The sequence below is a fragment of the Pan paniscus genome, chromosome 4 (assembly GCF_029289425.2).
Source record: "Pan paniscus chromosome 4, NHGRI_mPanPan1-v2.0_pri, whole genome shotgun sequence".
Taxonomy (NCBI): Eukaryota; Metazoa; Chordata; class Mammalia; order Primates; family Hominidae; genus Pan; species Pan paniscus.
The window spans coordinates 10,567,724-10,580,558 of NC_073253.2; positions in this window are offsets into that span (position 1 = coordinate 10,567,724).

Genomic DNA, 12,835 nt, shown 5'->3' on the forward strand with positions numbered 1-12,835 from the left:
TTTTTAAGGTCCAACTACAATGCACCAAGTTAAAATGTTTTTTTAATTCCTACCTTTCTGTAATTCAGATCACATGTTAAACTGCCCTGCTCTAAACCACCATTTTACTTGATTTAAAACTATTATGTGAACTTTAAGTGCTTTGCTTGAGTTGTCATGGTTTGTGAAATGTGTTAAGTCATGGTAGTTAAGCGGCAGAGCTCTGAGCTCTGGAGCAGACTGCTTGCGTGCAAATCACAGCTCTGCTGCTGTGCTTAACTCTCAATGCTTCTTTGCTCATCTGTAAAAGGGGGTAGAAATTGTGTCTACTGCACACAAGCTATTTTAAGGATTAAACTGTATGACTAACAGATTAAATTGTATGTTAAGTGCTTAGAACAATGCCTGGTACTTGGTAAACATTCAATCAATAAATAAGATACTATCATGTTTGTGAACTTCAGTGTTCCTAAACTGTACCATGACATTGCAAGCTCGTTGTGCAAAGAGATCAGTCTTACTGAGTTGAATATAGAGGCGGGATTTCTCAGTCTCTGCAGCAAGGTGGCTGGGTTCAAAGAAATGGATTCTGGATCGAATGCTTGTTCCAACAGCAGCCTTGGTGGGCTGACTAGAAAAACAATCCCCTTAGTCATCAATTAATTTTTCTATCTACAAAGCAAGATGACAAAGGGCAGCAATGTGGAGGAAGATATCTCTTATCTCTGTTCCAAACGAGAGCTTTCCTAAAATTTGATGGACAGTGCGATGGGTAATATTATGTATCACTTTGGCTAGGCTATGGTGTCCAGTAGTTTGGTCAAACACAAGTCTGGTTGTTGCTGTGAAGTTAATTTGTAGATGTGATTAAAGGAGATTTTTACCCTTGATAACCCTCATCCAATCAGTTGGCCTTAAGAGCGAAGCCTGAGGCTTCACAGAGAATAAGGAATTCTGCTTCAAGACTGTAATATAGAAATCCTGCCTGAGTTTTCAGCCTGCCAACCTGCCCTACAGATTTCAGACTTGCCAAGTTCCATAGTTGCATAAGCCAGTTCCTTAAAATAAATCTCTATCTATGTTAGTCTGCTAGGGCTACCATATAAAGTACCACAAACTGGGTGGCTTAAACAACAGAATTTTATTCTTTCACAGTTCTGGAGGCCAGAAGTCCAAGATCAAGGTGCTGGCAGGGCTGGTGTCTGTTGAGGCCTTTCTTCTTGACTTGCAGATATCTGCTTCTCGCTGTGTCCTCACATGGCCTTTCTTCCGTGTACCTGCAGAGCAAGAGATCTCTTGGTGCCTCTTCCTCTTCTTACAAGGACCGCAGTTCTATTGGGTTAGGGCCCCACCCTTAGGATTTCATTTACTCTTAATCACGCCCCCCAGGGCCCTATCTCCAAATACAAACACACTGGGGTTAGGGCTTCAACCTATGAATTTGGGGAGGACACAATCCAGGGCGGAACTCTATCCATCTGTCTGTCTGTCTGTCTGTCTGTGTCTATCTGCCTGTCTGTCTGTCTATATCTGTCTGTCTGTCTGTCTCTGTCATCTATCTATCTATCTTCTGTCTTTCTATACATGTATCTATCTATCCATCCATCCTATTTGTTCTGTTTCTCTGAAGGCCCCTAATTGACACAGCAGAATGAAATATGACACTTTATCATATACAGTCATTCAGCTGACTCCAGTGCTGGCCTTTATAATCCATCCAACCTATTGGTTGTTTAATGTAAGCGGTTACACCTAGATTTTCTTTTTTTTTTTTTTGAGACAGAGTCTTGCTCTATTGCCCAGGCTGGAGTGCAGTGGCATGGTCTCAGCTCACTGCAACCTCCACCTCCCAGATTCAAGCAATTCTCCTGCCTCAGTTTCCTGAGTAGCTGGGATTACAGGTGCATGCCACCACACCCAGCTAATTTTTTGTATTTTTTAGTAGAGACGGGGTTTCACCATGTTGCCCAGGCTGGTCTCGAATTCTTGAGCTCAGGCAATCCACCCGCTTCGGCCTCCCAAAGTGCTAGGATTACAGGCGTGAGCCATTGCGCCCGGCCTGGTTGCACCTAGATTTTCTAAAAATAAAAGCTTAACTCCTCCCCTGAAACTACTTGAGTACTTTTTTTTTTTGAGACGGAGTCTTGCTCTGTCGCCCAGGCTGGAGTGCAGTGGCGCGATCTAGGCTCACTGCAAGCTCTACCTCCTGGGTTCACGCCATTCTCCTGCCTCAGCCTCCCAAGTAGCTGGGACTACAGGCGCCCGCCACCATACCTGGCTAATTTTTGTGTGTTTTTAGCAGAGACAGGCTTTCACCGTGTTAGCCAGGATGGTCTCGATCTCCTGACCTCATGATCCACCCACCTCGGCCTCCCGAAGTGCTGGGATTACAGGCATGAGCCAACACACCCGGCCTTTTTTTTTGAGACAGAGTCTCGCTCTGTCACCCAGGCTGGAGTGCAGTGGTACAATCTTGGCTCACTGCAACCTCCGCCTCCCAGGTTCAAGTGATCCTCCCACCTCAGCCTCCTGAGTAGCTGGGTCTACAGGCACACCCACCACGCCCAGCTAATTTTTGTATTTTTAGTAGAGATAGGGTTTCGCCATGTTGGCCAGGCTGGTCTCGAACTCCTGACCTCAGGTGATCCACCCACCTCAGCCTCCCAGAGTGCTGGGATTACAGGTATGAACCACCGTGCCCGGCTCTTGAGTAAATTCTTGAAATAAAAAGTAAAGTATCATAAACTACTGTTTAATATTTCTGCTGACAAAGTAGCTTTGAAATCAACAGCGTTACAGGTTTTTGTTTATTTGTTGTTTTTGAGACAGGGTCTTGCTCTGTTGTACAGGCTGGAGTGCAGTGGTGTGAGCATGGCTCATGCATCCTTGAGCTCCTGGGCTCAATGTGCCTGTGCCGGGCCTTGCATTACTGTTGTTGTTCCTAATTACCAGGCCTGTGAATATTGCATTACAGTTCTATGAATTAAAATGAAGAGGCCAGGCGCAGTGGCTCAGGCCTATAACCCTAGCACTTTGGGAGGCTGAGGCAGGTGGATTGCCTGAGCTTAGGAGTTCAAAACCAGCCTGGGCAACATGGTGAAACTCCATCTCTACTAAAAATACAAAAAATTAGCTGGGTGTGGTGGCACCCACCTGTAATCCCACCTACTCAGAGGCTGAGGCAGGAGAATCGCTTGAACCTGGGAGGTGGAGGTTGCAGTGAGCCGAGATTGTGCCACTGCACTCCAGCCTGGGCGACAGAGCGAAATTCTGTCCCCAAAAAATAAAAAAATGAAAAAATAAAATTTTAAAAATAAAAATAAAATGAAGACATGTTTATAGCAGCTCTATTTGTAATTGCCCCGAACTGGAAACAACTCAGACATCTCTCAGTGAACGAATGGATAAACAAATCCTAGTAACCCATATAATGAAATACTACTCAAATTTTCTTTCTTTTTTTTTTCTTTTTTTCTTTTTTTTTTTTTTTTGAGACGGAGTCTTGCTCTGTTGCCCAGGCTGGAGTGCAGTGGTGCGATCTCGGCTCACTGCAACCTCTGCCCTCTGAGTTCAAGCAATTCTCCTGCCTCATCCTCCTGAGTAGCTGGGATTATAGGCGCCTGCCACCATGCCCGGCTAATTTTTTTTTTTTTCTTGTATTTTTAGTAGAGACGGGGTTTCACCATCTTGGCCAGGCTGATCTTGAACTCCTGATCTCGTGATCCACCCGCCTCGGCCTCCCAAAGTGCTGGGATTACAGGCATGAGCCACCGCGCCTGGCCTACTCAGATATTTTTTTAAAAGTATTCATACATCTTAAAACATGAATGAATAAGTGAAAGAGGTCAGTCTCAAAAGGTTACCACCTACCTGACTCCATTGATACGTCACTCTGAAAGGTGACCCTGCAGGAAGGGAAACCTGGTGATTGTGAATGGCTGAGGTCGGGGGTGGGTTTGACAGCAAAAAGGAACTTGAGGGGGTTTTCTGAGGGAAGGAAATTGCTCTGTTTCCTGATTTTGGTGGTGGATACATATATCTGTACTATCTATACACCTGTTAAACTCACAGAACTGTACACCAAACTTGAAAGTCAATTTTGGCTGGGCACAGTGGCTCACACCTGTAATCCAAAACTTTGGAGGCCAAAGCAGGAAGATTGCTTGAGCCTTGGAGTTTGAGATCAGCCTCGGCAACATAGTGAGACCATTTTATAGTATGCAAATTAAAATAATGTAAAATGCAGAAATAGACAAATATTATATAACATAGACAATAATTTCTTTTCTTTTCTTTCCTTTTTTTAATTTTTGAGACAGGGTCTCGCTCTCCTGCCCAGGCTGGAGTGCAATGGCACAATCACTGCTCACTTGCAGCCTCCATCTCCCAGACCTAAGCTCTCCTTCTACCTCAGCCTCCTGAGTAGATGGGACCAGAGGCATGCGCCACTGTGCCCGGCTGATTTTTGTATTTTTTTGGCGAGACACGGTCTCCCTATGCTGCCCAGGCTGAGCTGGGGCTCCTGGGCTCAAGGGATCCTTCTGTTTCGGCCTCCCAAAGTGTTGGGATTACAGGTGTGAACCCACCACGTTTGACAATAATTTCTTGTTCTTTTTTCTCCAGGTATTTGCTGCTCAGAATTGGCAAATAGAGGAATAAATTCTGTTACCAAATTCCTTAATTTCAGGAGAACCCATGAAAGGAGTATCATCCAATCAGGTGGGTTTTTTCTACTAAAACAACAGAGAAGTTCTTCCTGAAATCATAACCTGGGGGCATAAGTTTTAATTTAAATTCTTGCAAGTGACGTCATGATGTCAGGGTGAGACCACAGAGTACAGGGAAACCGCATCCTTTTGGAAACAGCAATGTCTACTAGTGCAGAGAGAGCTGCTCTGAAGAAAGGGCAGAAAGGGAGAGCACGATTTCACTAATGCAAACAGCAGTGAAGTGCAAAGGAGGGCAGCCTCCGGCTCCTTCCAGTTGGGAGCGAGCAAAGCACTGGAAAGGGCAAAATGAGGCACAATCACCATCATCAAACCCCTTTATCAAGTTCTTTTTTTTTTTTTTTTAAGGCCGGGTCTCACTCTTGTTGCCTAGGCTGGAGTACAGTGGTGCGATCTCAGCTCACTGCAATCTCCACCTCCTGGGTTCAAGTGATTCTCCTGCCTCAGCCTCCCAAGTAGCTGGGATTACAGGCATGTGCCACCATGCTCAGCTAATTTTGTATTTTTAGTAGAGATGGGTTTTCACCATGTTGGTCAGGCTGGCCTCAAACTCCTGACTTCTGGCATGAGCCACTGTGCCCAGCATCAAGTTCTTTTTCTTTTCTCCCTGACTAGCTCTTAGTCTCAATGATCAAACTCCTCAGGCGTGTTAAGTGGGTAAAGAGTATTTTATTTTGGCATTTGAATCTAAAATCATAGGCTTTCTTGAACAACCTTGCTTTCTTATTTCAAAAGTGAAACCCTACTCGCCTGTTCCGGAAAGTTTGGAAATGTCTCATTTCTTTTTAGAGATGAGGTCTATTTTTATAGGAAAATGAATCCATTCTGTCACCTTTTAGGATACTATTTGCATTAATTATGTACTGCTGCAGAACAAATGTCCCTAAAACTTAGTAGCTTAAAACAACAATGTATTGTTCCTCACGATTCTGCTGGTCTCATGTGGGCTCACTGAGACTGGAGGGTCTAGATGACTTCATTCCTATGTCTCGGGCCTTGGTACAGCTGCCGGCTGGACTTTTCATCCGTGGACCCTGGGTGTTCCAAGTGATTAAAAATGGAATTTACAATACTTCTTAAGGCCTATTCTCAGAGGCTTCACAATGTCACTTCTGCTGCATTTTATTGGTTACAACAAGTCTCAAGTCCAGCTCAGAGTCAAGGGATAGAGAAATAGGTCCCACCTCTTGATTTCGGGAGAAGCAGCAAGTCACGTTGCAAAGGAGTGAGGACACAGGGACACTATTCACTAGGGGCCATGGCTGTAACAGTCTACCACACAATTGTTAGTGATGTTTAAACTGGATATAAACATTGATTAAATTGCTCTTGGCTCTGAACCATTAGTAAACTGGATGAAATTAGGCTAAAGATAAATTTTGGATTGGAAGCCCACATTCAGCTCAGCTTTAATGTAGTTAACCCTTATTTCAAAACTATGAGAAATTACTTATAAATGAGTCAGAGAAGCTTGACCCCCTGTTTTTTTATGGGGATTTTAACTATCAACTTAGAGAAAAGTAATGTGGAATCCATTAGCTATTTTAAATGCACTATTATTCTCTAATTGTAGGTCAACTCTCTTTGGTTTCCTAATGTCTAAACATTTCACAATTTATGGAATTATGAAAGGATCCAGCTTCCCAGAGGATGTGAGCACATCTGAACACAATTATACGCTGCAGCCAGACCACTGTTAGCTTTCTGGGGCAAAAGACACAGAGAAAGACCAGGATAATCCTTGTGCGTGCAGCTCAGATTTGGCCCCTGTCGCCACACGCTGCCAAGCCTGTCACATTCTGGCAATAAGGAGCAATGCTTGGATGGGGACCAGGACCATGCTGACATCTGACCACCTCTGCAGTCTGGGCGAATTCCAAGAAATCCCTCAGAAGAAAGTGCCATGCAGAAATATCCTGGCGGGGGAACTGCCCACACAGCTGTGCCAGTTATTCACCCTCGCCAGATTCTTCATGCTCTTTCCCACTTCAAGGCCCTTGCATTAGCTGTTCTCCCTGACCATGCACTTGACTCTCAAGAACATTTAGGTAAGTCATGTCCTTACCTAAGCTTAGGGGCTTAAGCGAGGGACTTGGTGTCCTGGAAGTACTCCCTAGCTCGCCACTCTATGTAGCACCCAGTCCAGATCTTCAGCCTCCATCCATCCTTTGAGAATGTTTTATCCTCTGATCCCTTGAGATATGGGCCCTTTCTGTGACCCACCAGCCTGTGCCAGAGCCCAGGGCCTTAATTCTGGAGGAGACATGATGCTACCCTGGGAACAGGTCCTTCCGGGACACGAGGCAGCTGGAGAGCTCTGGGTGTGACAGAGGAATACGGAAACGGAGAAGAAACAAAGAAACAGAGAAATGAGGAAACGAGGAAGGAAAAGGGTGGCTCCTGGAGACAAATGTTTCCTTCTCCACACTTCTGCTGATGCTGAGGTGGCCTTTAAAGTGCCAGCAAGGAGCCGGGAGGGGTTTGCACATGTGTTGCTGGGCATGGATGGGGTGGTGTGTGTGCCAGGATGGGAGCCTTCCTGGGCAGTCACTACTGGGTGGGGCGCTCCAGTCAAGACATCAAGACAGACAGCTAAGGCTTTCTCCCAAACCAAAAGACTTGCAAACTTCCATACAAGTTCTGAGTTTTCTTCTGAAGCTAACTTCTTGGAGCTCAATGGCATGAAACCGTCATGCAGTTAAAGCATTTAAGGGCTGTATATGCCCTGGGGGCTGTCAATGTCATAGACACTGTCATTTCTCTCTCCCTGCACAAAAATAACTAAAATGATGAATCCGGCTGGCTCTCCCCTCTCCCTCGCTATCCTCCACCTTCTATGCAGTCCTGCGGACATTCTGATCTGTTTCCTCCTCCCCATCCTCCCCTTCCCTCCCAAGTATACTCTCAGCTCTTCGTGGTCTCTCTCTCCCAACTGCAGCCTCCCCCAAGACTCCATCTTCAGGCCTCCTTCCCTCACCACCTCCAAGGCTGCGGCTCCAGGACACAAGCTGACCACCCTGCCCAACCCGAAGTCCTCGACTGATGCTCAGTGCTTATAGGTTCAAGTCCAGGCTCCCTAGCATAGCACTGAAGTCATGGCTCAGTTTACCCTTCCAAGCCTGTCTCCCCCAAGTCCTGCCCTCCTCCTCTCATCACTGCCAAGTACATCAAGCACTCCCACGTGGTTGGGCTTTAACCCAAGCTGCTCTCTCTTCCCAGAAGGCTCTTCTCTGACTTGCTGCCAAAACACAAAGTCACTTGGAGGTGAAGGCAAATATTAGTTCAGCTGGCAAGCTCCTCTCCACGTCCTCATCAAAGCCCCCAGCTCCATGAGCTTCTGGGCTGTTCCTGTGGATTTCTGCACTCTCTGTGTTGAAACATCTGTAATGGGTTATAGCTGGGAGTTGGAATGTCTGCCTCCCTTTTCGCTGAGAAGAAGGGGGTCTTTACAGGATCGAACCCTCCCTGGGTTCTGTCTCCTTCCTTTCAATATAGTGAGCAGTTCCTCCCACCTAGTGGGTTCTCCTTAGATGTCTGGGAGGTCATCTATCCAGTGCTGGCTGTTGCAGATCTGTGCAGTTGCTTTTAACAGGACCCACATCCGTCTTCCAAAATATCTAAAATTAGGCCTTTGACAGTTCCTGAAAATGTTAGTTATCATATAATCCAGCAACTCCACTCCAAGGTATATAGCCAAAAGAATTGAAATCATATTCCACACAAAAATGTATACCTGAATGCTCATAGCAGCATTATTCACAATAGCCAAGAAATGGAAACCACCCAAATGTCCATCAACCCACAAAGGCATAAGTGAACTGTGATATACCCATACGACGGAATACCGTTTGGCTATAAAAGGAGGGACCGATTCATGCTACAATGTGGATGGGCCTTGAAAACATGCTAAGTGCAAGACGCCAGTTACAAAAGATCACATATTATATGATTTCATTCATGTGAAATGTCCAGAAATAGTCAAATTTATAGAGAAAGAAAGCAGATTAGTGGTCGCCAGGGGCTGGGGCAAAGGAGGGCGTAAGCGTGATTGTGAATAGGTATGGCTTTTTAGAGAGGAAAAGGGGGTTGTGGTCATGGTTGCACAGCATGTGACTCATGGAGTTTGTGCCCTTGAGAGGAGGGACTGCTGTGGCATGTGAGTTATATATAATTAGGCCTTCAGTGCTGCCAGCATTCTCATCCTTGGAGGGCCAGGTATCTTTTCTGTTTTTTTTTTTGTTTTGTTTTTTAATGAGATGGAGTCTCACTCTGTCACCCAGGCTGGAGTGCAATGGTGAGATCTCCGCTCACTGCAATCTCCATCTCCCAGGTTCCTGCGATTCTCCTGCCTCAGCCTCCCAAGTAGCTGGGACCACAGGCACCTGCCACCACGCCCAGCTATTTTTTTTGTGTATTTTTAGTACAGACGGGATTTCACCATGTTGGCCAGGGTGGTCTCGATTTCCTGACCTCGTGATCTGCCCGCCTCAGCCTCCCAAAGTGCTGGGCTTACAGGCGTTAGCCACCGCGCCCCGCCGTATCTTTTCGGTTCTAAGCACAAGACAATAGTCTTGGGAACACCTCTCGGCTCTTGGTCTCAGTATGTTTTCTTCAGCCCTACGTTTCCCCTTTGTTCTCTCCCCGCGTGTGATGGGGGTTGCCTGGGTGGGGCTGTCACAGCGGCAGGTGGGTGAGGAGCCCCTAGGCGCGTCCGGAGGAAGGCTCACCCGGAGGCCGCCTGCAGGCGCCCAGGTGCCAGCCACTGCGGGCCTCTGGGGCCGAAGCCGGCGGAGGGTGAGACGCTGGGTGGTCTGCAACCCTGCCCAGACCCCGGGGACTCATGTCTAGAAAAAAGCTGACTCGTGACACCAAAGGAGCTCTTTCAAGCTTCCTGCACGCTCTTAGCGCCAGAGCACCCCAGCCGTCCTGGGAGCCCCCGAAGCCAAGCATATTCGAACTCCGAATCCGCTCGATCGCCGGGGACCTGCCATCTGGGTTCGGTTCCCCCAGGTCGCTGCCGACCTTAGGCCGCGGGGGTGTGGGGCGCCGGGGAAGGAGACAGAAGGACAGGCGCCGCCCAGGGCCGCGGGGACACTTGGGGCTGCGTCCTGGGTGGGCGCGATGCTCCCCCAGAACGACTGGAGATGGATAGTGTCGGGGAGGGAAACGGGACCCACGAATTCAGGGCGCTGAGTCGGCGGAATGCGCCCTGACTCCCCCTGGCCGAGAGCCGGCTCAGAATGAAAGAGCGCGGAGTGGGAGGTCTGGGAAATGGCAATATTTGTATTAGGGAGAGAAGGAAACAGGAGTGGGAGCCGCACGGCTTGGGGAACGCGGGAGATCGCGGATTGCGGGGATAGCGCAGCGCGGCTGCCCGGGGCTGCTGGGAGGGGCCGGGCGAGGCCAGGGCGAGCGGGGTAACTGCGGCCGGCCGGACGGCGGCGGTAACCGGCTGCACCGAAGTGATTCCACCACCGCGCTGGGCGCTTGCGGTTCGTCTGCTCCAACGAAAGCCGCGTCCCACGCTCCCTGCCGCCGCGTGGTTTTGCCTCCTCAGAGGGGCAGCGGCGACCCAGGGGCTGGCGGTGGATGGCAGGAGTGCGCTTTCCTCCTAGGCCTTCTCCCTCATGACTGGTTTTGTTTTTAGATTACAAAAATAACTTATATTATTTAATTAAAAATACATAAAATATATTGTGATAGCGCAGAATAATGGCCCTCCAAGAATGTCCACGGCCTAATGTCTAGAAACTGTTATATGGCAAAATACATACATAAATAAGGTGGAAGGCCTTTGCAGATGTGATCAAGCTAAGGATTTTTTTATTTTTATTTTATATTGATTGATTGATTGATTGATTGAGACAGTCTTCCTCTCTCTCCCAGGCTGGAGTGCTGTGGCGCGATCCCGGCTCACTGTAACCTCCGCCTCCTGGGTTCAAGCGATTCTCCTGCCTCAGCCTCCCGAGTAGCTGGGATTACAGGCTCCTGCCATCACGCCCGGCTAATTCTTGTATTTTAGTAGAGACAGGGGTTTCACCATGTTGACCAGGCTGGTCTCGAACTCCTGACCTCAAGTGATCCGTCTGCCTTGGCTTCCCAAAGTGCTGGGATGACAGATGTGAGCCACAGCGCCTGGCAAGCTAAGGATTTTTAGACCGGGGATTACCCTGGATTATCCAGGTGGATACAATGTCCAGTGATCACAGGGGTCCTAGAAGAGGGAGGCAGGGGAGGCAGAGGAGAAGTGAGGGCAGAAGGAGAGGTCAGAGGGATGTGTTTGCTTCGAGGATGGAAGAAGGGGAGCACCGGCCAAGGGATGCGGGCAGCTTCTAGAAGGTGGGAAAGGCAAGGATACGGATTCTCCCTGAGCCTCCAGACCCAGTTCTGCAGACACTTTGGTGTTAGCCCAGTGTGACCCTATGCATACTTCTGACCTCCAGAACTGTGCAAGAATAATCTGTGTTGTTTTAGGCCCCTCGATCTGTGGCGATTTGTTATAGGAGTCCTAGGAAATACCTGAACACAAACATTTAAAACATAAAGAAGTCACCTGTAATCCACTTCCCAGAATGAACTTATTCAGCAGCCTGAGGAGCAGGGCTGACTGATGAAAACACTTGAAAGGAGGAAGTGCTGTCTTGCTAAGGCTGGTGTGTTCAGAAGAGGACACCGCGAATGATTCTCCTGACTAAGATGGTCCACTAAAAGGAACCAGGGCTCCGTGGAGAAATGGCGACTTCTGGGATTAAGGCTGGAGAGGAACAAGATGAACCCAGAATATATTATTCTGGCAGACAGTGAGGAAGTGCCCAAAGAATGGTAGGAACTCATCCAAAGGACAAAAGCTTGAAGGGGCTCTCATTGGGCAAATCTGGAATCTTTTGAGTAACAATCATGTTAATATTGAATTGTAACTCTTTTTTTTTTTTTTTTTTTTTTTTGTAGCTGGGATTACAGATGCCTGCCACTATGCCTGGCTGATTTTTGTATTTTTAATAGAGATGGGGTTTTGCCATGTCGGCCAGGCTGGTCTTGAACTCCTGGTCTCAAGTGATTGGCTCACCTCGGCTTCCCAAAGTGCTGAGATTACCGGTGTGAGCTACCACACCCGGCCTATAACTCTTCTTACTTTATTATAAGCACAGTCTAAGAATCCACGAGTACCTACAGGTACAGTAATATAAATGAAAAAGTAAAGAGGGAGAAGAAAACTCTTTCTTATCAACTAATAAACGCAGAAAGATAATGGAATAAGAAAATACCGCTTGGAACCACCATAGTAATGATTATGTCAGGGAGAATCATCAGTGAATGCTAAATTGTGAGAAAAGTTTGAGAAACAGGATTTGTATATGGTCTCAAACTATCGCTGCACGAGGGAGATTCCCAGTAATGACCGAGGGGAAAATAGTCACTTTACTGTGGGGAAACCTGACAAACCTTATTCAAGCGATCAAAGTTAACATCACCAGCAACGGGACAAATAGGCAACACGTGCCTCTGGTGTGCTGCAGCAGCCCTCCGTGATGCAATAGCCCTTCATGGTGCTCGTGCTGGCCGTGCAGAACCTGCATTCAATTGTGAGGAAATACCAACACATCAAACAGAGGGACATTTTCTAAAACACTGGCTTCTGCCCTACAAAAATGTCAATGTCATTTTTGACAAAGACTGAGGAACTGTTTCTTACTGAAGAGGACTAAAGAGGCCTGACAACTAAGTGCAGTGTGGATTCTGGATAGTGGGCCAGATGAAAAATGTTTGTTTGTTTGTTTTAATTATAAAGGAAGTGAATCGTACTAAGGCATAGATGAACCTTGAGGACACTGTGTGCGATGAAATAATCCAGACACGCCAGGCGCGGTGGCTCGTGCCTGTAATCACAGCACTTTCGGAGGCTGAGGCAGGCAGATTGCTTGAGCTCAGGAGTTACAGACCAGTTTGGGAAACATGGTGAAATCCCACCTATGCAAAAATTAGCTGGGCGTGGTGTCCCAAGCTTGCAGTCCTAGCTACTTAGGGGAGGTGGAGGCCGCAGTGAGCTGTGATCAGGCCTCTGCACTCCAGCCTGGGTGACAAAGAGAGACCCTTTCTCAAAAAAAAAAAAAAAAGTCCGGGCACGGTGG